We start from the raw sequence: 27,349 nt of genomic DNA on the forward strand, positions 1-27,349 counted from the left end.
AGACCCCTATAGAGATCGAAATGGACACGCAGTGAGAGACAATTGTGATCCAGTGTGTCAGTTGAGCACATATCACAAACCATCATCAAATAAACAGAACCCAGTGGTATAAGCGAGTTAGAACAAGATCAACAGACACCAAGGAGATCCAAGAGAGTAAGAGTACGTTGCAGCTGGTAGTCTGCACCTGAGTGGAGGTACTACACAGAGAACGTGCCAAACACAACACATTAAAAGTCCAATGAACTGAGATCGAAATTATTTGCAACTCCATGACATGCTGCCCTAAAATAGCATTTGATTCAAATTCCTGAAACAATACTCCAAAATAAGAGTGGATTTAAGGCTGAGAGATCTGAATTTACAACAAGGTGCAAAGTGAAACTGAATTATATGGACTGTGATAGATGAACATGATAATTATTCATTAACAAGAACAAATAAAAAGAATTAAGAAGAATTCCTTAGGCCCAAGGTTGCAGTAGAAGAGTATGGATAAGATTTAGAAGGAGATGGAGTAGGGTTAGGAATGTCTCATGAAGACTACTGTATATAAACTGAACGAAATAACTGCAAATTAATCACCCAGCATTTTGCTCATTTGCACATGTGGAAATCAACACAGAATATTGAGTATGCCTGTTGCTAAATTCTATACTAAAGGTCTTACTGTAGCCAAACATGTGTGCCCTTACCATTGCTAAGTGTAGAATAGTTTTGGATGTCACAGTAATAGTTGTTATGCTAGCATTTATAATTCTTTTAGATGGAAGGAGTTTATACCAGTGACAGCAACATTTAGATTTACACTTGCACCATCATCACCTGCACAAACAATAGATGAGAAGAAACTAAAAGCTACATTTATGGATGTCTCAATAGAAGATTTGCTTATTCTAGATTTGTTCAGGAATACACTTAGGCTTTTGATGCTAAAGATTTTTATATATATGCACACTTATCTTCTTCAGCTGCATACCACTTTCATATGCAGTTACATCTGGTATATTACTTAGCTTGCTTTACAGACAAGAGTGTTTGAATATTATTTTTGTAACTATGACATGATTCTGTCTAAACTACACCTTCAGAAAAGAATAAATCCTCATCCACAAGCTAATGGTATGGAGGTTTCATGGTATTTCCTTCCATACCCTACAAAGGGAAACACTGTTAAGGCAAATGAACAAAATCTGACATGTCTAAGGTGACCATTAATAAACAAAATCATTTTAGCATTAGAATAAAGGGGATCTCACATGTTTCACAAAGTAAACAAGGAGGAGGATGTTTTTTTTAAATGTTGGAAGAAGGAAGATGAAGAATACAAGAAGAAAATTATTTATCCTAGGTTTAATTTATGCAGATGACAACAAGGAAAATAACGTGTTTACACAAGAAGACATCAATTTAGAATAGGCATATTGGAAGAAGTAGCTATGAATACACATTTGAAGTTCTTGGAGGACCTGTTCAAATTTTAATAAGGGAAGAGGCAGTTATTCCAGGAGTCTCTTTTGTTTGTTAACAGCATGCATATTTCCGCTTGTCTGAAGACTGAGAAGGGGTTTAATATTTAGCTTTATTGTTGGCCAAAATGTGTCATGTAAATGGCATAGATACTTTGACAATTACTGCATCTCAGAGAGACACACGTAGTACAATTGACGGGACATAATTTGTGGGATACATTTTTATGGCAAGGATTCCTCCAGTGGGAGTAGTTTTTAATGATGGGAAAATCAGATTGTTCTCTGCTGTGGTAGATAGATACGTTGGCTACTAGTATATCTGGTGCTTTGTTAGTAGTTAATGGAGAATTAGCAGCTATTGAATAAAGTAGTCCCATTACTCCCCTAACCTTATAGAAAACTGGTGGTACAGGCTTCAATTCTAAGTAGACTAGACTACTGCAACTCCTTGCTACTAGGTAGTCCTGTTTACCTCCTCAAACGGCTCCAGAGGATCCGGATGTTAGCAGCTAAACTAGCGCTAAATAAGGGGAGAAAGGATTCAGTATCAGAAACACTACACAAACTACACTGGCATCCAGTAAAGGAAAGGAGCTTTTTAAGGCACTATGCATTACCCATAGGGCTTTAAAAGGGACAGGACCTACAGCTCCTCAGCAAATGACTGAACTATATAAACCCTCTGGAACTCTAAGATCTTCTCAGACTGTCTTCTTCTCTACTCCCTCCTTTAAAAGATAAGAATAGGAGGTAGAACCTTCCAGGTACAATGAGTACGACTCTGGAACAAACGTCCTCTCTACCTTAGAACCAACACAAATCTGATGAGTTTTAGGAAGAACATGAAAACAATAGGCTCTATCACTAGAAATAGATAAGTGTAGAAAGGGTATTCCACTCTTAAGAAATGCTTGACTCCTCTTCGCTTCCTATAGTTTACCAGCTTCAAGATGTCCAACGGGAGGAAGTCGTGCTTTACAAATTTATAATAATAATATTTAGGTAAGTGGTTTTGAAAGATCAATTAGCTTTAAATTTAAGGTTGGAAGAAAACAGCAGAATCTGTAAAAATACTGAAGGCTCATCATTGTTGTTCATACATACCTGATGGTAGGCGAAAGATAGAAGAATTTGTAAATAACATTTCTGACATGAAATCAGGAATTAGAAACTTTAGAAACAACTAGTGGGTTAGAAACTCTGGCAAAGGGGCTTCTGCCATAAGCAATTGGTTTGCAACTGTATAGGGAGTATGTTTTAAGGTTATTTTAAAACCTATATTGATTGCGTGCATTAGTGTGATATGCTTCTATACTTTATGCAATCGATTTAGAAGCTACCTACCAATAAAGAAAAACAAAGAAAGAGAAAGAGAAAATAGAAAAGAAATATAAATGGAAGAATGAAAGACAGAATAGGGCATACAAGAAGCTGAAGGTGTTAAAACTCAGAATATCAAAATCAATAACACTGCAGAGGAGGAGGGTGCACTCTAGAGATTTAGTTGTGGGAAATGGTGATGGTTATTCATCCATCAGAGGGAGGAACTGATGCAGCGATTTGCTTCGTATTAAAAATGAAACCGCTTTTAACTGAAGAGTGCAAGGGTCTATGCTAAATAACACACACATTATGTTTTATAAATGTTACCATAAGCAATCATATTCAGGTATTATAAGTATACAAAAGAAATATTAATAACTGACTTCAGTTGGCCTGAGTGTTGACGCCATATTAACAAAGATTGATATATTACTTAACATTGATAGGCCAATTTTTCACACTGAGCTGTTGTTTTGCACATTATGTTTTTGTCTTCACCACAGATGCTGTAACTTTCAAGAAGCCTTCTGTTAGTTAGTGAATAGATATTTGCTATGTATTAGACAACTGATAGTGAATATCTTACCGGAAGGAGAGGAGACAACACGAAGGATGATTCATGGGAAGAACTGTCTGAACCGCAAAATGTGCATGATGTATCTTTTCAAGGACTTGTGTCTCTAGCTCATAGTGAATACGTGAGACACTGGGGAGTTTACTTACTCCCAGGAGTTTACTAAAATTGTATTGGATGCTGTGAGCGGAGAACGTAAAACTTGTTACAATTTACAATTTACTGCGTGGAGTGTGTGCTCCTGGGGAAGAAGAGGCTGGGTTTCTTGAGACCATATCTCATTATTTGAGAGATTCTTTTTTAATTTATTTCTCTGCTTTATTAGATGTCTGCTGAATTATAGCTAAGAATAGTTTCAAGCTTGACATTTCTTATATTTGCTTTCCAAAGGTGTTATGTTTATGCATTTATTCTCTCATCAGAACTGTTTTCCGGTTTTCTGAACTGACACCTAATTCTTTCCATTTTAAAACTTAGATTAAGGACTTTCTTTTAGGGAACACAGTTGCTGTATTATTTCAATTTTAATTGTCATCATTACAAATATTGTATTTTTCCTTATATTGAAATAGCGATTCTTGGGTTATATTTATTTCTAATGATGATGCTTAAAAGAATAATGCTCATTGAATAAATAATTAAAATACAGAATTGATTAATAAAACCCTTAAACTCACACACATTCTTTCTTGACTGAACCAAAAGTCTTTAAAGATTTTACCTTTCATATGGTTTTTGATGTAGATTATTGATACTTCTAACTTTTTCTTTTAGAAAATCAAAGGTCCTTCAAACCAATGGCGGAATTTATTTAATGATTGCACCCGAAGATTAAGGAATAAAAACCCCTACTCCATCAGCACATATTTTGATGCTGCACCAATGGAAATTTTGGACCTAAATGTTAATTTGAATTTCAATATTATTTTGGTCCTCAATGATTTTTGTGCTTTTAAAACTGTTTCCAAACCCTTGTTGATGTTGCTTGAACAACCTTATTTTTTGCAGATAGATGCAATTTGTTCCTTTAATGTTTTACACACTCAAAATAAATGTGCACGCCAATTTGTTTATTTATTTAGCATGTGTACTTAGTGTATCTGCACCAACCCTTAAGCCTGCTTTACACATAGAAGAACTGCATTTTCCCCTAAATCCAATGACCATTTTATATGGTCAGAAATTTTCAATACGCTAGATGACATACTGTGATGGGGACAAAAGCCAGACTGGCTGAACTGTAATTGCTTGCATTGCTCAAAATGATTGGAAAGCTGGGCATTGGCCAGTTTTCTAATATTTTGGTATAAGCCACTGTAGCCAATTTCCAAGCATTAGGCATAAACCGCTGAGGAAAGAGAGAGATTAAAAATGTAATGAATCACTGGATTCATAACATATACTGCAGTGACTAACAGAGCAGGGGGCAAGTGTGGTAGGCATCCAGATTGGAGCCCAATTTACATTTCAGAATGGCCTCCCTCAATTGCTCCAGGGAAATAGGCCTAAACTGGGTAAGCTTGCTATGATGGCTATCAGGTTCTGCAGGCAACACCAGAGAAAAACACTCTTGCGGAGCAGGCAACGATATCTGAATATCCATGATTTTAGTCTCACAAAATTTCGATAGCACAGATATTGAGAGGGGACAATAACCCTGTGACAAGAATTGGGAGAGAGGAAGGATTTCGCTATTGACTTTTCCAGCAAAATCCAAACTTAGAGCCTGTTTATAGAGGTATGATATGCTCTGAGAGCAGATTTATAGTTGACTTTATTCTCAGTGAAATCGTTCCTGCTGCAAATTCTTTCCACCTTTTTGCTAATTTTGCATTCAGCAGCCACAGAGGGCAAGAAACAAGGGGTCCTGGAGTGTGCCCTTTTTCTTCTTCAGCTCTTGATGAGGAGCCAGCAAATCTGCTGCAACCGCTAACCAGGAATTAACAACCCCCACATTTTTCTTGACATGGTTAGTCAAAAGGTGACAAGTATTTGCAAGGCAGTCATCCTAATCAGAGATCTTCACCTTCTTGTAAGCCCTAAAGACAATACGGTCCACTGTCCTACCCTGCTTCAAAGGGTTGTCTGTCCTCCAACTGAAAAAAATATCAAAAAATGGTTGGACCAGGAGGCAGGCTTGGGAGGACAGGTCAACATCAGAATGTTAGAGAAGAATAAATCAATAGTATGAGCTGCTGAGTGAGTAAGTGCCATGACCAATTGAAGCAGGTTTAATGGTCCTGCAGGTAACCAAAGTGAAGATTAAAGTCACCCAACACAGTAAAGTTGTCCCATTGCAATAGATGAGGAGACAAAGCTTCTTCTAGGGATCCAATAAAATTCCTGGCTGGGCCTGGAGGATGATAAATCAGTGCCTCGAAAACAGTGTTTGATCAGACAACACGGAATGGAAACCCAGGCTCTTCGATCACAAAGCTCAAAATAGAACATTTCATAGGATGCTTAAAAGCTGTCAACACACCCTCACCCAGTTTGTCTTTTGTCACAGTGCACCAACGAGGAAGCCCTCAAGAATAGCCAAAGCATAATCCAGAGCAGAGCACTCATTCACACGTGTCTCTGTCATGAAAAAACAAATCTAGCTTACCACTACCATGAGTTCAAAAATAAGCTGGGTGCGCACGGTGGACACGAACAAGTCCAGAGCATAACTCCAAATCCAATGTACTAAGCCAGGTAAAGTTCGGGAAAAGAGCCCTCAAATCACTGCTAGAGTAACTAATGCTCTCTGAATTGGCCAGAGCACCACAGACAGCATGGCTGGCAATGGCCCCAATCTGGAATGTGAATGGGTGCAGACAGGTTTGCCTTCAGTGCACCTCCATATTCCTTTAAACATTCTCAGCCCTGCCACTGCAGAGCCTGTGTGTGCCGTTTTAAACTGCCATGTCGACCTGGTAAGTTAACCTACTTGCCAGATCCAAACATTTCTTTTTATTACACATAGGTCACCCCTAAGGTAGGCCCTGTGCCGTCAATGGGCAGGGTGCAGTGTATTGAAAAAGTATGACATGTACTTTTATGTTTTACATGTCCTGGTAGTGAAATACTTTTAAATTCATTTATCACTACTGCAAGGCCTATCTCTGTGGTAAATAATTTTCCTTTACCTGGACGTAATTTGATACAGAAACATAATTAAATAGCTCAGTAAAATGAGAGGCAGAATCCGTGGTATTAGAGGTTCGGAATGGGCTTTATTCCAATAATCGATTATAATCGGTTGCTCCAAGTTCCATCACCACGGAGGTTCAGGAAGTGAAGTACATACTTTATTGACAAGAAGTAACCTTTATAGTACATACATTACAATGAAGTGAATGCAATAGGCGTAACAATTGATAAGGAAAATGACGATTTGTCTGCGTAACCAAAAAAAATGGGTGTAATAAGGAGTAAAAAGGAACATAATTGGTTATGATGTCACCTATAGGTGGATCTATAAGATAATACTTGGCATAGATGCGCGCGCAGCAGTATGACGTGTGATTGACGTGCAACTAGGGGGTGAAGGGGACTTGACATTTAGCTCTACATGTGGAGACAAAAAGTCTGGGGGGTCAAGTTAACCTAATCCCAAATCATATCTAACATCCTATGTTTAAAGAACTATGTTATCCACAAAAGAAGGACTCTCGGACAGAATCTATTCTATACTGACTGTGAGTGCGTGTACAAGCGTCTAAGTGTCTACACTAAATGCGAGGGGGTAGGAATATTCCATGGTAACAGGGCTATGAATTACTTGCATGAGGACAGAGAAGTCGAGCCTTTTGCTCGGTAGCTGGAAGAATGTTTACTTAAACTTCTAGACAGGAATGCATCGGCTGAGGGGGAAGCAGATAACTCGAAGGCGAAATACAGTTCTTGGCAGAGAATAGGCTGATGTCAGGCTTCGTGAGCCGCGCAGAGAATGAGACAAAGTTCATGGTCACAGATGCAGGCTCGAACTGGAGTTTTCAGAGGCAGAAAGCAAGAGGAGTTTGATGACAGAATCAGGGCCTACTTGCCTGGACTGTAAAAATGGCATAAGTGAACCATATAAAGCCGGTGGCCTTTCATATTTAGGAATGGGATATCTGGCCTATTCATGGCGGATCTGACAGAGGACATGTTGACGGTGGACGCACATGTGTTTGCGTCTTCATAACTGGAACTGGAGGGAACATACATGTACTTGTGATTCATACATGAAACCGTTGGGGTCCAAGATAGGGGACATAACTGATCAGAAAAATCCATATTTCCACATCTCTACCATAGGAAAGCATTGGGATTGCCATATTACATTGCCATAGTGTTATTACCATTTAGGGATAATTGGGACACCGATGTTCTGGAATCTGGAATTTTAAATTGCAATTCTGAAAGCCATTTGGTGCCTTCTGTCTGTCTCTGAATACACGTCTGGGGTGGGTGACAGCTGGCTTTGTGCATTCCCTTTCGACGGCCACACACAAAGGGAACTGAGGTGTGACTGAAGGGCTGAACTCTGCTGTCAGTCCAGCTCTGCCAAGTGGTGCAAAGCTAGTCCTGGGCCCATGAATCAACGAAGTTGCACCAATTGGAACTGGAGCATTTCCCTTGCCACCGATGCATCGCCACTACACAGACTGTGTACTCCACATCGCCGACTGCATGATGCATCATTTCTTGCTTCCGCCATACCTCTGACTTTGAGCAGCTTCGTGCTGACGAATCGCTTTGTGCTCTTCGCATCCTCTTCAGCCCAGTAGGTTGCCAGAGACTTATTGCCGTGGTGTTCTTCGCAACTTTACTCTGGATGCATCCTCGATGGTGTGCAGCCCAGATCTGACACATAACCTACATTTGTGTGATCACTGACAAACCATTGCCTCCTTTACTCCCTGCATCACCCTTGACACTGGAGCATCCAAGGTACTGTTCAGAGAGCCAATGCAGGTCCTCGTATCTGACTCGTGTTTCTTCGCGGTCAGCCTGAATTTTTGAGTTTGACATGGTCAAGCACAACTAGATAACCCCAGTTGGCGCTATTTGTTTCGAAGCACTACAAGACTGCTTATTCTTTAAAAATGTATATCTTGACTACTAATTATTGGATTTCTGTTGTTATGCTCTTGTTGTACTCAGAAAAATATAAGCTATTATTCCAAACTGGTGTGGGGTCTTTTTGTGATGTTTTCACTGTTTTACTGTTTTAAGTGTTGCACAAATACTTTACACGTTGCCTCTTAAGTTCAGTCTGGCTGCTCTGTGCCAAGGTACCAGAGGGTGAGCACAGGTTCATTTAATGTGTGTTACTGACTTAACCTGACAAGGATTGTGGTTCCTGCTTCTACGAGGAGCATATCTCTGCCAACCAGAAACCAAATTTTAACATTAGTGAGGATATGACTTCTACTTGTGCAGTGCCATGCAGTAATTGGTGTACACTATTATGTGTTAGAAATGGGGTTTCTGGTTGGCTAAGGCATGCAACTAAGCCAGACAGAATTCACTACTCTACTCATGGTAAGCCAGATACACACCAAAGATAACCTGTGCTCATCTTCTAGAAGCTTGGTGCAGAGCAGGCAGGTTTATCTACAGAGGGAATGTGTGAAGCATTTGTGCAACACACACGCATGGTAACACAATGAATACACTACAAAAAAAAACTCCACACATGTTTATACAAATGGATTTCTATGCTATGACCAAAACAAGACCAAAGTGACATCAACACAGTTTATGCCTTTTATGTTATGCAGGTTTCAAAATGATACTCTTTGCTTTGCAAGACACAAGATTACAACAACAAAAATGATCATGGGTACCTTCCCAGTCCTTACGGTACTCATATCCAGTACACCGAGTGTTCAAATTGACCCATGGTGAGATACTATCTATAGATCACACTCAACCACCAGTCTCGTGGCCCAAAACAATGGTGGAAGCTTGACCACAGAAGTTCCAACCACCCGCTACACACAGGTCAGCTGCGGGGGCCACTCATGTCAAATGACCTAGTAAATGTTAAGACAGTAATGCCCCCAATACTGCGGTGTGCCTGCAGCCCTCCAATGCCACTTGTCCAATAAAACAGAGCTTTCTGTGAAGAAGCGAGAGACAACTTCACTGTTTGCCCAGGCCCCACTCACCCACAGTACCCCTCATAGGCATGGAACTGCTTCGGGGGACATCACCGGCCAGAGGGCACCCTCAAAACTATACTGTTTGGCTGTTTACACACAGTGCTACTCCAAGGGCGGAGCTGGGCTGATGGATCTCATGTACCTGGAACACCCCTGGTTTCTTGGCAACGCATCACAGATGTGCCGTGCTGAGAGACCCTGACGATGCTCTTTCTTGCGACTGCAATCTTAATCAGAACACGTTGTGTCATACGCTGCCTGGGCAGCATGAGTTGGGAGTACAGTGTGCGGCAGAAGGGAAGCCAAATCCGGGACACAACTCAGCGCTCAGTCCCTTTTCTTGGTCGGTGCAGATCTTGGCCCCAACACAGCACTTTGGTGTTGGCAGGGTAAAAGCACCTGCTCACCTCGCAACTGCACTGGCAATCAGAGGCGGTTTGGATCTTTGTCACCTTTAGCTGCTGGACTCACAAGCATCAGAGTCCCATGGCAAAACAAAGGGATGGAGGTATATGCTGATCCTGAGATCTCTTAAACAGGGGGCAGGCCAACAATCCCTTGGAAAAAAATTGTGGTGGGGAACAAAGGAAAGAAGCAAAAGGGCCAGCGTATCAAGGCAAGTTGCAAAGGAGTAGACCCGCCGGCAGCCCAGCAGGCACCAGGCCAACATGGCAAAGCAGTTAGCAAAATGATTGTCCCTCCTAGCAGCACAGTAGTCCCCTGGTAATGTGCAGAAGTAGAGCCAGCAGCATCTGGTACAAGCCCCATGCAGTGTCTAATTAGATGGGCCAAAGCCCCTGTATTTATACCCCAAAATGGCTTTTATGCAGAGGATGACTTCAAAGGATCTCTTTTAACCCAGCTGAAGATTATACCTCTGCACCCAGCCCTGAAAACTGGCTCTTTTCCCCCACCCTGCCCAGAGCTCTAAAAATGACCACATGCCCTGAAAACTACCCTGACACAGCACCCCCACCCTGAGCCCTAAAATCTTCCCCCTACATCTGTAAAGTACCCCAACCCAGTCCTCCTGCTCTGAGGCCTTAAATTACCCCCAGATGTCTCTTTACCCCCACCCGAGCCATAAACACTGTCCCCATGCCCTAAATGTACCCCAACCCCAGCCCCCCACCCTGAGGCCTAAAACTGTCCCCAGCCCTGAAAACGGTCCTTTACCCCTGCCCCACCCTTAGCCCTACAAACTGACCCCACGCCCTAAAACCTACCCCGACCTCAGGCCTCGCTCTGAGCATTACAAACTGTCCCCTACACCTGTAAAGTACCCCGACCCATTTCCCCTGCGTCGAATCCTAAAATTGCTACCTGCCCTATAAACAACCCAGAGCCCCTGAGCTGTAAAAACAACCCTACCCCAGAAAACTATCCCCTGCCTCCTCAAGACCCGACCCCAGCTATACTTTCCTCAGTGTGTCCTCTCCCGATTCTTCCTCTTCCTGTTTTCCTGTGCCCATCCATCGGCTCTGCATCTAGACTACAATTGCCTTAACCACACATATGCATTGTTAAGGTATATGCATGGTTAAAGCAAGCATGGCTTGGCTTGTGGGGAAACAGCAGACGTGGCTGAGCCTGTATTGTTAAGGCTTTTTCCCCATTATATTAGGTCACACTGTAGGATGTATGTAAAAACACCTCAGAAATGTGTTACTCTGGGCTTTTCTCCAAATATCCTTAAATACCACAAACACCAAGCTCTGTAGGCCACCCAAAAACATTAACAACATATAAGATGAAGGGGGGAGTGATTCCAAATAGTCTAAACTACTGGCAAGTAGTCTGAGTAGAATCCCAACCAAATGATTTTCACCCATTGTACCACTCTACACAGTGCTCTGCCCTTTGCAAATCAGTACGGAACGCGTACTGAACCTCCTCCTCATGAGAACAGTCTAGGTGCCAGGTGCCAGGTAAAACCACCTACAGAATGGACCACATGCTACTTCAGACCATTGTTTGTTTGGTAAATCCTTGTCAGGGAGGCACAGCTGTGATTCACTTTCATGTCTGAGACAATGGAGATGCAGTCTTTGGCATCGCCCTTTGCTGAGCCGATAGATGCTAATGATTCTGCAGACTGAATTGTGCGTTAGTGTTGCTCTGAAGTGCCCCAATCTCTTATTCCAATGTGTGCTGCAATGAATGTTTTAATAGTTTCCCTAAACTGCAACATACTCCATGTTAGTGGTGTTCTTTTGTACATCTTTTGATGAACAGTCCCAAAGATGCCACATTGTTGCCATAGTTGCAGCCTTTCCTGCAGCAATAGCTGTGTCTGGGGTATTTCTCCTTTTTTCTGTTACATATAGAGATGAAGTTTTGTCCTTGAAGTTCTAGAGCTGCCAACATACCTTTCTGTTCTATCTTCAGTGCTGTGCTTATATAGTATGTCATCTGGCTGGAAAATATTCCATACGTGCCTCCGATTCAATTATTTCGTGTGACAACCATCTATTATGGTGGTAAGCCTCTATTGTCTACAGCCTTGTGACTTCTACATCGTTACATTGATTTTACCTGCAGTATTTTCATACTTTTTCTAGATCAATTTCAAAATCATCCATGAACACAATTGTCAATTGACTAATTTTTAATTATGTGTATTTATTAGTTATCATAAGTTATAGATCTAAACCCTAGCAGCACATCTTTCAGCTTCTAATACATTTGCAGCTTCTCTTTATTTTTCCATCTCTATGTAGGTTTTTTCTGGAGTCATATAATTTGGTTACAGTACATGTCCAACAACGCATCAGGTACAATCATTACATTTTCTGATTCGTTTAATGCATCTCAGATCCAAAGTCTGTCTTTTAGTTGTGTAAATTGTGGAGTCTGCCTGAGAAACTTCCCAGCATCATAAAAAAGGTTTCTGTTTTGCAAGATGGCATCAGTCAAGGGCATTGCACTTAATCCGTAGTTCTTTTATTTGTGTATTAATGTTTTGTTGCTGCACTTGCTTATAATTTCCACTTTCTCTCTATAAATACATACTAAATCAGTATTTAGGTGACTTCCATCTGCTTTGTATGCTTTAGATTCTACTCTCAAAGGGGAGAGGTGGTAAAATCCTACTTTCGCAGACAGTATGCTAGCTTCTAAAATGGCCTCTATCTTTGTGGAGGTCACTGACTGATCTTAAGGTTGCAGCCTGCAGTCACGCTAGTTTCCATAATGGATGACGATCAATTTATGTGTTCTTTGAAGGACAGGTAGAGGGATGCTTTCAGTGCCTTTTAAGTATTCATATCTAAATTCTGAATGGGCAGGCCCATATGTGAGAGATTTTCGATTCCAACTCAAATGTGTGAAGAAAGGGGGGATTTGTGGGCAGACAAGATGCCTCATACATCTGCAGCTGATTTATTGCATGCTGCATTTTTTATGATGTGGGGTGCAATGCAGATTGATGTGTGTCATAGCAGGTGAAGCATGCCAGCCTTGTAACGTGGCAGAGAGTTTGGTGACTGAAGCCCATACAGGCCTAAAATCAGAAAGAACAGGTGAAACAGGTAATATACTGGGTTAGGATTTGATCACTAGTACTTGCAAGCAGGTGGCCATGATGTACTACTTATAAGTTGGAATGATTCTTCGCCTCAGTTGTACCCTTCTTTTCGTTGTGTCAAGTCCTGCTTAGTGATACTGCAGGAGGATTGCAGGTACAGAAGAGACAGAAAGAAACACAAACATGTGCTAATAATGGATGTGGAGGAGGATGTGTCTCCATCTGGCGTGTCCTCTAAAGTTCTTTTCTTCTCATCCCCTTCTTGTTTCATCATCAAGTAAAAAGTGTCAAATGTCCTAGCATGGGCAGTGTTCACTCCCTTTTGCAACACCACAGCCCCCCCATCCTCTATTTAACAGTTTCCTAGGAGAGTATATCATTTCAAAAGGATGTTTCTTTTTATTCTACCAGTTGGAGTTGTAGGGTGATGTAAGAGCACAGGGGTTTTATGACATAAATTGAGGACTACAATTAATATTGTAAGATGGGCAACGGTTTGGGGCTGATGGATGTCTTAAATACTTAAAGAGGAGGAGGGGTAGTATTTTACTACCAGAGACTGTGGTAAATAGTGGTTTGTCAGGGGAAAGCTAAAGGCATTTATAGAAATAAGATAAAACAAAATAAGATAAAACTATAACATAAGACAAAGCAACATATAATACACAACTAGACCATAGAGAGTACAACAAAAGAGTGAACACAGTGTGTTAAACAAAACCACAGTGCAACAACAACAGGATAAAATAAAGTAGCACAAAAATTAAACACATCCACCACAACAAAATTCGACAAAAAAAAATAAGTGCAGCCACTTTTTTTTTACACATTACCGGGTGCAGAAATATGTTTTCATAATGAGATGGCAAAAGCGGTTTGCTCAAAGCACTGGGGCTTTACGAGGAAGTGCATCTGATTACACCAGTCAAAAATGTTTTGTGATTCCGAGCAGGTTTCATCTGTGGTGTTTACTCAGTTCTATATTGTTCAAGTTTCATGTTGCAGACCTAATACATATAATCTTTGAGTCTTTCCTTTTCTGTGTACTGAGAGCAATTGCCCAAGCTGATCAATATCAGCGTGCTTCAATGGTTCGGAATTTGATATGGTGTGAGAGAAGAGGGTACATCCATTGGTCAAGCACTTCGAGTAAAACCTGTGGACAGATCAAAGCGAAAGTCAAGCCTGCAAAGCCATCACATAACCTATTAGACATCCCTTTCCCTTCAATTTCTGGCATCGACGCGTGACAAATTCTAAGTCAGTTTCATAATAGTGTTTATATCACTGCGTGTTTGTTACATGTTTCAATATTGCCAAACTTGAACCATTTTGAATACAATATTTATATAGCAACCGAAGTCTAATTTTCAAAGATCACAATCCACATCCTTTGTGTAATTCAGTAAACTACCATTTTCTTCTATATCTGGTTTCAACATAATTGATCGTACATATTTTATTTATTAGCTGCAATCGTATCCGAGGAAAAACGCCTTTGTTCGGGTTTCAAGATCATGAATTTCAGCTACTCAGATCTCTTTTCTTACCTAACCACAGAAAGACCCAGTAATCAGTCTCTGAAATACATTTTCCTCTATATGTGATGGCAATAAAGGTGCAACATAATATTCTCACTTTTTTGCAACTGCACTGCTCACTGAAAGTTTTTTGCGAATGCCAATGACACCACTTTGCACACTCATAATCAGAATCTATAATGCACACGATTATAAAACTTGCTGAAGCCCCTGGAGACTCAAGGTATTCGAGTGATATTAGGACAAAACAACTTATTAGTTTGAATATAGTCAGGGTGTGACAAACTAAAGCCTTGAATATTTAGAGGTTAAATTACGTCGAAACTATGATCAAATAAAAGCTGTCATTTTGAAATTGAAGTGAAAAAAACCGTGAATGCTGAAAACTTCAAATTAAGCTCTCTCCTTCCCTTTTCTGTGTATTTGAATGACAACGTACTCTATCATGTCTTCTTCATGCAACACTGTCATTACTTTCTTTTTATGGCGACATGATGTTGTAGTGACAAGTTGTCTTTGTTCCTTTAAGGACAACTTGTTTGCCCCATGTGCCTGTCCTCGGACGCTGTTTGTATTTAATGTGCACTCCACATTCTGGCGTTCTCGTCCGCTCTGCTGACACTTTTTACCTCAGCTGTTACGAGGAGAGCACCGGAATGAGCTGTTGTGGGTTGCATCTTCTCCCACTCATCTTTCTTGAATAAACTAATTTAAAAGTGCCATCTGCCTCCAGATTACTACTTCAACATTTGGCGACGATTGGTTACCTTCTTTCCGCAACCCACCGACCGTTTCCAACAATTTTCAGCCATTTTCCTCATTCTACGCAGCTGTCTTCATTGTGCTTCTTCGGACCTCTTGCTGTCAGCTGTGTCTCCGTCGACGCAACCAGCAGAGAAGGGATTTCCGGAAATTTTGGAGCGATTTGCATACCCCGCTCCTCTATGTTTCATGGCGTCTATGGTTGCCTAGCAACCTGAGGATACTTTGCCGTTTCTTCTCTGGAAAACACAGTTTCTTTGCTTCTTTCTACGCGCAGTGTTACCTTCAGCCTGGTAAGCATTGCCTGTGCTTCGGTGAGAGGCACACCTTTTCATTGTACTTTTATTCTTTGTTTACCAGCCTATTCAGTGATAGGCACACTATCCTGCACTTTGTACTGTGTTGTTGAACGTTTCAAGCTTGCCTGTACATTTAGTGACAACAAGTCTTTAATAATTTACCGCAGATTCAACCACCACCAGGTGCACAGGAAGGATGGAATGTATATTCAGAAGGATTAGCTAGACTTACCAGAAAATTTGCAGAAGAAACTAGTGTTCTTTTAGAACGTTTCAACTTTATGAAAAGAAAGCAAAACATGGATGAGTCTGTGGAGGATTACATTTCGGCTTTAAGACAATTAGCCTCAACTTGCGATTTTGGTGCTGTTTTAGATACATGTTTGAGAGATCAGTTTGATTATAGTTGTTCATCAAAAAAAATACAAGAAAGATTATTGGGATGTAGGGATCCCACATTAAGTGAAACAATTGAAATGGCTACAAGTATAGAGAGATCTATAACTTCTTCTAAAGCAAAGTCTAATGAATCTTCTTTTAGCAGTACTTCGGTATCAGTCATCTCAGATGAAGGTGATCACATATCTACAATTGATACAAGGAATAAACAAACCAGAGTCCCATTTAAAAAACCTAACACTTTGTGTTACAGGTGTGTTTCTCGCAACTATATGGGCAATAATCCCAATTGTCCTGCTTCTTTCATGCGATGTACCAAATGTGGTAAGATGGGGCATTTCATGTCAGTTTGTAGAAGCTCAAGAAACACTGTTAAAATTAGCTCAGAAGAGGCCAATCCTGATACCTGTGCACGTGATTTGGCTAAAGTAGCACTTACAATTTCTGATGATGACTAAGATCAGATTAGTATCAAAGGCCTGTTTTGTCAAGCAATGGTGGCTCCTGTTCCCATAGAAATGATGGTGGACTCGGGTGCACCAATTACTATTATTGCTGATTGGCTATTTGCAGACAAGTGGAAAGAGCGACAGTTGTCTGAAACAGATATTCACCTGAAAGCTTTTGGTGATCAGGATATCAATATGTCAGGATATTTCATTGATGTTCTGTCCTGCTTGGGTAGACAAATTACAACCAAGATAGATGTGGCCATTAAGGGAAAATATATCATAGGCTGGAAAGATTTGGCAAAGTTGGGCATCATTCTAGTTCCTGGTGCAGAGAATCCCATTGTTCTTGCTTAACATTCTATCAATTTCATTGAAAGTGATGTGGAAATGAATGTATTAAATGTTTTCAACAAATTAAAAAATATTTCTTCAGAAAAAATTGGTAACATTTGTCAATTTGAACATTTTATCAAGCTTAAAGTGAATGCCACTCCAGTTGTTCATAAGGTGAGGTCTGTTCTGCTTAGTGTCAGACATGACCTCAAACTTTTACTGGACAAACTTTGCAAAAAAGGCATCATTAAAGCAACAGACTCCTCAGAGTGGGTCAGTCCGGTCATTATAGTTAAAAAAAAGACAGGCGAGATCTGCCTCTGTGTGGACTTACGCACCCTTAATAAAAATATAATCATCGACTGTCACCCCTTACCTAAAGTACAGGACCTTTTAGCCAATTTGAGGAAAGCAAAAGTCTTTTCTTTGCTGGATCTTAGATCCGCTTACCATCAGATACCACTTGCTGCAGAGAGTCAAGACCTCACCACCTTCATAACACCTTTTGGAGCATTCAAGTTCTTGCGTATGCTTTTTGCTCTTGCCTCTGCAGCAAGTGTGTTCCAAAAATATATGGACACCATTCTTAAAGATATATCTGGTGTGCAAGCTTTCCAAGATGATGTCCTTATTTTTGCGGAGTGTGCAAGAGAACTCAATCTTATTCTGGAAAGAGTGTTGTCTGTTTTTGAGAAAGTGGGTATTACACTCAGAAAGGAGAAATGTAAGTTTATGGTGGATCAATTAGATTATCTTGGTCATTGCATTTCCAATCAAGGTATCAGTCCCAAGATGTCTCTCATCTCTGCCATTCAAGACACCTCACCACCCACAAACAAGGACACTCTTCGTTAATTTCTTGGATTTTGCGAGTACTACTCTTGTTTCATTCATGGGTACACTTTAATTGTACAGCCTTCAAGGGACTTATTACGTAAGGGCAAAACATTTGTTTGGTCTGATTTGGTGCAGAAATCATTTTCTGAGATTAAAATTTTAATCACCACTGCACCCATTTTATCACCTTTACTGCTGGACAACTGTGTTGCTTAACAGTAGATGCAAGTCAATTGGGGTTAGGTGCTGTCCTGTCTCAATGTGTTGGGAGTAATGAACATACCATTGCTTATGCCTCATGCTCCCTATCTTCCTCGGAAGTAAATTACAGCACCATTGAGAAAGAGGCACTTGCCTGTGCCTGGGCAGTTGAAAAATTCAAAACCTATCCATGGGGTACCCAGTTCAAAGTTTTCACTGACCATAAACCTCTTATTTACATGCTTAGTGGTAATGGCACTGGTAAAGCCTCGGCTAGGTTGGTGCGCATTCTTTCTAGATTGCAGGAGTACCATTTTTCAATTCATTATTTACCTGGTGGCAAAAATGGACGTGCTGATTGCCTTTCCAGAATGCCCATCAGAGATTCTTCTCTGCCTAAAACAGATGAAGTGGAGTGCGTTGTGGCTCTCATTGAGGATACTGTTGATGAGAAATCTTCTTTTTCTAAAGAGTCATGGTTATCCGTACATGATAAGTATGTTCTCCTTCAGCAGATTATTACTCACATCAAGCAAGGTTGGCCTCATGAGAGAAATATTTCTCCTCCTGTAAAACCCTTTGCACAAGTTTCTGATGATTTGTCAGTTGTGAATGGATTTTTGCTTTGTCATGACTTATTAATTCCTCCCACTAGTCTTAGAGAATTGTTATTCAAGAAGGGTCATGAAGGTCACATGGGTGTTTCAGCCACCATTCGCAATTTAAATCAGTTTTACTAGTGGCCAGGTCTTGATTCCCAAGTTAAAAAATGGATCTCTGATTGCAGCACATGTTTAAATTCCGATAAGCTTTGGAAATGATCTGAACCCAATCTACACATGGTTTCCTTACCTGATTCTCCATGGGACAAAGTTGCTCTTGACTTGGCAGGGCCTTTCGAACTCCTTCCCAGTAACAAGAGGCACCTTTTAGTTCTGGTTGATTACATGTCCAAATGGGTGTACTTTGATTTTGTTGCAACACCTTATACCAATGCTGTCATAAAATCTTTGAAAGATATGTTTGAAATTGAAGGTCCACCCAGAGAACTGGTAACCAACAATGGCACACAATTTAAATCCCACCAGATGCTAAAGGTTGTTCAAGGATTGGGAATTAAACACCTTACAGTTGCGTTATATTCCCCTTCTTCCAACGGATGGTAGAACGATTCAACACATTTTTGAAGGAGGGGATTCAAACTGCTCTGTCAGGTGGTTTTCATGTGGAGGAATTTTTAAAACACAAGATTTGGAATTACCATACAAATCCTCACAACACCACCGGTGTTTCTCCTTTTAGATTATTAAGTAACAGACTTGCCAGTTCACATTTATATCCTGCTTGGGTGAAAGATTTAACTATTTCTCCTTGCAGTTCTCAGGGCAGTTTGGAAACAGTAAAGGATATGGTCAAGCAAAAACACGCAGCTATTTCCATTCATCATAGGAATTTAAAGAACACCAAAGATGTTTTATTTACAGTTGGTGATTGGGTTCTAATCAAAAAACCCAACAGGATAAAGAAAGGAGAATCCAAATTCACCCTACCTGTCAGGGTTATCAGCGTTTCTAAAGTGGCAGTTCTTTTGGATGGTAGAGGGTGGTGGAACAGGAGGAACTCTGTGAAAATTACAACTGAAGAAGCCTTGAAAATTACATCTGCAAAAAGGAGAGGTCTTTGTATGTCCAAATTTTATGGGGAAGACTCTGGTATGGACTTTTGTGTTGACAAACCTGTATCTTCTTAATTGGAAAGTGATGTTCATGTTAATGAGGGCACGTGTGCTAATGATTTTCCTCATGTTTTTTCCCCTACTGTTAAATCCAGAAAAAGTGGTTCCATTAACTTTTCACCAACTGTTGAATCCAGACAAAGTGGTTCCGCTAACTTGCAGTTGTTACCTGAAGATTGTTTGATTCTGGTGACTTCTCATAGGTTGCCTCACAATGTTTCTTTTCCTCAGATGTTTAAAGATTATTATTTAATGTAATTTCACATTTCAACATATTGTTATTTCTTTATTTATATTTTACATACTGTGATTTGTATTGTGTTACTAATTACAACGTTACAACATGTTTTACTTTTCTGTCAAAATAAAGGGGGTGATGTTGTAGTGAGAAGTTGTCCTTGTTGCTTTAAGGGCAACTTGTTTTCCCCGTGCGCCTGTCCTCGGGCGCTGTTTGTATTTAATGTCCACTCCACATTCTGGCGTTCTCGTCCGCTCTGCTGAAACTGTTTACCTCGGCAGTTACGACGAGAGCACCAGAATGAGCGGTTGTGAGTTGCATCTTCTCCCACGCATCTTTCTTGAATAAACCAATTAATTTAAAAGTGCCATCTGCCTCCAGATTACTACTTCAACACATGACCAAATCATGACGAGCGTATCAACATCTTAGCTTTTGCATTGCTGTGGGGTTGAATTATCATTGGGCAAGTCAATGGGGGAGATGTGCATAGGCGATAAACTCATAGTATGATGACACAAAATGTGTATTTTTTCAAGTTCTCTCTCCAGTTGAATGTACTGGACATAAAATACCACTCGGGTTTAGCTTCTTAAATGAAGTGTATGAACCCTTCACATCCACCACATAACATTTTGTGGTGCGGTGGATGTGAATGGTTTGTCCAACAAAGTGCTAAAGAAAATCCTTATGGTGTATGCACCAGAAGGATTTTCTTCTCGAAAATAATGTTGGAACACAAGAGAAGATTTTCCCTCATGCCTCAACTTTATTATATTGTCAGTCAGTGGGAAGAGCAGCGCAAGCAGCATGCTGACATTACACTTATTGAAATTTAAAGCAGTCGGAGCCATTTGGCGATGTCTGCACTCACTTTCACTGGTGTTCAGGGGCATAATTGTGCCTTGAAAGCACCTATCCAAGCAGGAGAGGTACCAATGTCCACTATCCAGTAGTAGAACCTCCTAGAGAATCTCTACTTCGGGATAGCCCTAGAAAATCCTAACCACTAGATATCAAGGAATTTGTTTATGGTGGAAGTGACCTTCCTAGCAATGGGTAGGTACCCTAAGGGCAAATCAGTCTTTCTAAAAAATTGGGAAAATGTTGAGGTTTGTGGGGCATTCTGGGTAAGAGAACATAGTGTGAGCCATGCAAGTCACAACACCATGAGAACCTATGAGTGTATAGTTTTATGAAATGTCTGGATTAGTAAGTTTCTCTAGGTGGAGGCAGAAATTGCACACCTCTGTGTTAAATTTTTGGGCTATTTCTGTTGCACTTGCTACGCTCACCTATAGATGTGGAGACTACTTTTATTTAGGGGTAGGCAGACTGTTCGGTTCTGCCTAGAGAATTGGTGGAAATTTGGGCATTCCGTATTACTTTTTAACTTGAAGTTTTGGCCAAAATCCACCAATCGCTGAATGGCAGAGTTTTTTCTTCCAAGAGGTTCCAGAATATTCGAGCTAGCAAGCGAGAGCAAGATTCAGGATCCCCTGGTGCAATTTTCGAATGCGGATGATCGCTGGTATGCGCAAGCAGTTGAAGTCAGAGTGCTGACATTCAAGAAGATTTGCAGCAGCACAAGTAGATTTTCTACTTGAGCAGCAGCAAAATCAACTTGCTCTCTTGCGTTATGCATGATGCAATTCACATTAACTTTCAGCACTGCTTGTGCCGGTTAACCACTGACTCCGTGGCAATTCCTGCCTTGGCCCTCCCTATAGGCTATACAATGCTCTCACAGAACATACCTTGCGGTAGGGGAGGTGGTCTAGCAGTGATAGTGAAATCTGTTTTTTTCTGCACTCTCTCCTTGCAGACTATCCCAGATTGTGAAAGCGCCCTGTTTAAAATCACAATGTCACACAATTTCACTTTCACTGGGCTTCTCATTTATCGCCCACGAGGGCCTGCCAGGGCTTTTCAAGAAGCCCTAGCACACACCGCATCTATTCTTGTCCTAGAGACAGCCAACCTTAGCATTATATGCGATCTCAACTTATATATGGAGCACCTTGACTCCCAGGATATTACCAACTTTTTGGGAGACATGGATGCCTGCCAACTAACTCTGTTAGTTGAGGGACCATCACATCTTGCAGGCCACTTACTCGATCCAGTATTTTCTAATATTCGATCTCTCAAAGTCCACACCCCCCTCCCCCTGACCTGGACAGATCACTTTCTCATACCTATGTGCCTCGGTCTTGCCGGCGCTCCTTTGCGGACTCTCATCAGCCTTCCATGAGGCGTCTCTGGCACAAACTGGACGCATCAACCTTTGTGTCCACCCTAAAATCGTCACGCTCTGACTGGCCTACTGATTTGGGGGCAGCTGATAGAGCCTTTAGGGGTTGGATTAACAACTCACTCGATCACTGTATTCCAAAGAAACTGACCAGTGCCAAGCGTATGCAATCGCACGCTTGGTATAACGTGACCCTGGTGCTGGAAAAGAAAGATTGTAAAATTTTGGAACGAATCTGGAGGCGCACCTATGACCCCTTGCAAGAAAGATCTACAGGAAGGCTATTAAAGCCTACCACAAATTAGTCCAAACGACTAAAGCCTCGTTCTACACCAATCTGATCACATAGAGTCCCAACCCCTCTAAAACTATTTTCTCTCTTATGAATAATAGGATAAAACCCTGGCAGGAACCAACAATATAATTTCCACCAACTTGCACTGTGAATCACTGGCACGTTATTTCATCAATAAAGTAGAGTGCATTTGCAATGCACTCAACGCCAGAATGGATGCTTCCAAATCCTGGGTGATGACTAGTTCACCTGATCTCCCCAATTCTCTTCAAGACCTACCATCTCTGTCTCTTAAAGACCTGAACGTCCTGGTAGCAAAGATTAAATCAGGCTCTCCTGATGATCCAGTAAAACCAGACACCTTTAGGAAATTCCAAGACTGTCTTATGACTGAGGGTAGGGAACTGATTGATAGATCGCTCCAGTTGTCAGAAATCCCCAAATCATGGAAGCATGCCAAGGTTATCCCCCTGTTGAAAAAGCCAGCACTAGATGCATCTTTGCCGGAGAACTTTCGACAAATTTCTCTGCTCCCATATCTGGCCAAGATTATGGAGTCCAATGTTAATATCACTCTGACCAAATATCTGGAAGCCAACGAGATTTTTAACAGTTCACAAAAGGGGTTCCAGCCTAGACATAGCACAGAATCTGCTCTTCTGGCAGTCACAGAGCAGCTGAGGAGCTGATGACTACGTTGGATGAGGGCAACACTTCGGCACTGATTTAACTCGATCTGCGTGTGGCCTACGACACGGTCATCCATAAGAGTTTGCTTCAACGACTCGGGGAGATCGTGGTCAGAGGCAAAGTCTTGGCCTGGTTTGTGTCTTTTCTATCTGAACACTTCTTTCAGATACACGCCCCTTCCTATCTGTCCAGCATCTACCCCCTCAGCAGTGGTGCCGCCCAAGGCTTTGCCCTAAGCCCTACGTTGTTCAACATGTACGTTCGCCCTGTGGCCCTCCTGGCCAAAGACCGAAATGTTAATATGGCATCATATGCTGACGATACGCAATTGATATTCACCTTTTCTAACAATCCAGATCTAGATCAACTGAAATTCCGTGAAGATGTTCTAGCCATCTCAGACTGGATGTGGGATCGCTATTTACAGCTTAACTCCTCGAAAATGGAGGTGCTCCTGGTAGGTCGAGATTCCCACAAATGGGACTATCACTGGTGGCCTGCGGCCTTGGGCACCCTGCCCCAACCAAGAACTTGGGGGTCCTGATGGACAACGCCCTCTCATTCGAGCTTCACATCTAAAAGGTGGCAGGTACATGCTTCGGCCACCTTTGCGGTCTGAAAACCATTCTGTTTTTTTTTTATGCTCCTACTCGACAAGTGATTATTAAATTGGTGGTTCAGTCGCGTCTTGACTACTGTAATGGACTTCTACTTGGCGTGAATAAAACTGTCCCCAAGAGACTCCAACGGGCACAGAATGTGGCTGCCTGCATTCTCATTGCCCTCCTTAAGCACTGTCACACCTCCCATCTTTTGCGCCATCTCCTGCAGGGGCTTTGTACATCTTATGTTCCAGTGCGAGCACTGCACTCCGCAGACCTGCATCTGGCCTGCACTCCTCAGGTGCATAGTTGTAGAGCTGGAGGGCACTCTTTTAGGGCTTTGTCCCCTGCCCTATGGAATTCCATTCCACTTGTGGCACGCAGCACACAAGATCACTGGGCATTCAGAAAACAGATTAAAACCTGGCTGTTTTCATCCATCTAGCTTCACTGTGTGTGTGCACGCTGCACACAAGATCATTGGGCATTTAGAAAACCGATTAATACCTGGCTGTTTTTCATCCGTCTAGCTTCACTCTCCTTGGCCTTCCGTCCGCTAGCGCTGGGACGCCCGTGCTGGGCAGTCATGCGCTATACAAATATATCTATCTAACATAACAGAGTGAGTGGCGTCAGCTGCAACTTTTCCATCTATTGGCAGAATCCCACAGAATCGCATGGAGTTTTTTGTAACTTCAAAATTCCACAGTGTGAAACTCTTACTAAAAGTGTTGGATTGCTTGTTGGTAGGCACCACTGTTGCTGGAACATTCCTTCACAAAAATGTAAGGAAAATGTGTGATTCTAGCAAACCAGGATTTCCCTGGGTATCTAGCTTTCAGAAAGGTATAGGTTTAGTATATTACTTTGGGAGATAGTCGAGCCCTGGTCCAAATACTGCAGCTATCAACATTGCCAAAATAAATCAATTTTCAAAGTAACAATTCTGATGTCTCAACAATGAAATTGGGGGGTTGTTCTTTTTCAGGTTATATTCCCACCTTCACAAGTGAGGTGCTGTTTTTATTAGGGCAAGTGCAGAAAATTAGAAAAGAAGAGTATATGTTATTATCAATTCAATTTATCTCCCTTTTAAATTTCCAAATAGAAGCCATTGTGCACCAAAGACTAACTTTTCCAAAATGCCCTCTGAATTATATGATAGTATTGGCAGCCCCAGTTCAAACAATCACTATTCCTAAACTCAGTATCTTGGGCCCCTTTCAAAACATCATAGATGTATTTCATACCCATGCACAAAAAATCTTTATAGTTGTTGGCTTTTGGTATCGCTTTTTTTGAACAACCAACAAACACTCCCTGTAACCAGAAGGGTCTGACTGCCATAATGGTGTATTACATTTATAAATAGGTATTCAGGGCAGAGAAATTGAAAGTGAAAATGTTGCTACCTATTTTTATTGTTTCCTATTTTGTTTATGTAAGTTTTTATTTGAACTATTAGTGTCTTTGGAAAAACTATGAGTGATCAACACAAATGACCCATTGCTGTATTTGTAATTTTGAATACTTTTTAGAAATGGATAGCTTTCTGGGTTCACTAATGGGTTTCCCACCAGTTTGCACTTCAAACCTATGATATAAAAATGGCAAAATTTAGAAACAGTGTTAAAAAAATATTTGTATATCTCTGGCTGTTCCCGAAAGCTGTGAAGATGGCAAGCTGTTGTTTTAAGGCTTGCAATGTCACCATCGAGACAAAGCAATTCCAATACAAACATCATACCCTTGAACTCAAAACGCACACAAACTGTAACACCGTGGAGGTGATCTATGCCATCATCTGCCTGTGCGATCTCATGTACGTCGGGCAGACTCGGCAGAAGGTTAATATATGCATATTGCAACACTGCAGCAGGGTGAGATGTTATGTTCCAGGTGCCCCATTAGTCGAACATTTTCTAGCCCTTAAAACACCCACCAGAGTTTAAGGGAAGGTCACTCGAGGCCTCAAGGGAGGGGATATGAATGCAACTCTGAATCTGTGTGAGTGCAAGTGGATGCACTTATTGAACAGTATTCATAATGTTGTGAACGAGTTAGATGAGACAGTCAGGCAGATATCCTGCCTTAAAAATGAGTGAGTCTGACTTAAGCTTGACACTGTTACCAATTAGTAATCTGTCCCAAAGCTTTGTGATTGCAGCACCAGGTTGCCAGCATGCAGCATGTCACCGTTTTGGAATGCTAGGCCTGCCATTTGCTAGGCATTTTTCATTTTAATGTTTCCTTGTACAATTGGCACTAATATGTCCTCATTGCCACTCAATACCCACCATGTATATGTATGAGACTGCACAACTGTGTCTTTTTGCATGATGTATAGAATGTGTTAATGTACCTACATTTATGAGTCTCATTTGTAATAAGGTGTTTGATCATCCCTGTGATACCATTAGTTAAACTTTTAGTCTGTTTCCCAACATCAAATCCAATTAGTTTTTTAAAACCACCAACAGTCTTCCTTCGGGCAGTCCAGTGGACCCAACATCCACTTTTTGGATGCTTCCACTCAACGAACTCGAGCGTCAGGGAGAGCACTTAACGACTGTGCTCCCGACGCACCTCCAGCCACATGCATGTTGACCTCCCAGCGGTCTATATTTAGACGCAGGGAGAGCAGCGCTGCACACTGACGGCTTGACTTCACAAAGGATTAAGGTAAAATCAAATTGTCTCCCACACTGGAAGACGTTCTCGTTCCTCCACCGTGATACTTAGTATTAGCTTGTCTCCGAGCCATGGTGGCCTCTGATTCAATGTATGGCGTTACTACGCAAACATTCACCACGCATGGCTTTACAACGCGATCGTTACAATGATCGCATTGTTACCACGCGTGCCATTACATCGCAAGTCGTAACAACGACTTACTGTAGGGGGTGTGCTGGATTTAGGAATAGTATTAATTACTATTCCTACTCCAGTTTGTACAACAGCAGGGAAGGTGTTGGATTTAAAATAAAACACATTCCCTGGTGTTGCAAGCCCCCTACAGCAAGTCTTTGTTACGACTTGCAATGTAATGGCACGCGTAGTAACAACGCGGCTGTTGTAACGACTGCGTTGTAAGGCCATGCTTTGTGGAAACATTGTTGTAAATGCTGTTTCCCCTCTGATTACACCCGAATACCCTCCTTTTTAGATTTACGAACCTCTGCATACAGACTGATTTCTAATATTAAGGATTCTCTCTCCACCGATGCTTTGTGCGATCATTCCTTCAATGTTTGACCATTTTCAGATGAAGTGAGTGTATTTTAGAAGTCTCCTAATTAACTTGATAAACAATTCCATTTATTTCTGTCCAAGACTGATGTGCTCTCGTTTGCTTGCAGCATGCGCCATTAACATTTCATTAATCTGGAGAAGACTCGTCCCTCTGGCATTGGAGCAGGTTGGCCCATTGATCTGATTTTTTCAACCAACATCATTCCTGTAGAACAAGGTGCACAATTGACCTTTCATGTATTATATATATATCAAATGGTCCATGTCACCCATATTAATTTCTCAACCCGTTTCACCTGTGGATGCCCCCTCCCCCGATGAAGTCCCAGGTCTAAGGATTAAATGCTCCTCTATATTTTGAGGTCGAAATGTCGACTTGTCCCTAGGTACCTGTACTGGCTCTGTACTTACAGTTGGATAACAGTGA

This window comes from Triturus cristatus, chromosome 2_2 (genome assembly GCF_964204655.1).
Source record: "Triturus cristatus chromosome 2_2, aTriCri1.1, whole genome shotgun sequence".
Lineage (NCBI taxonomy): Eukaryota > Metazoa > Chordata > Amphibia > Caudata > Salamandridae > Triturus > Triturus cristatus.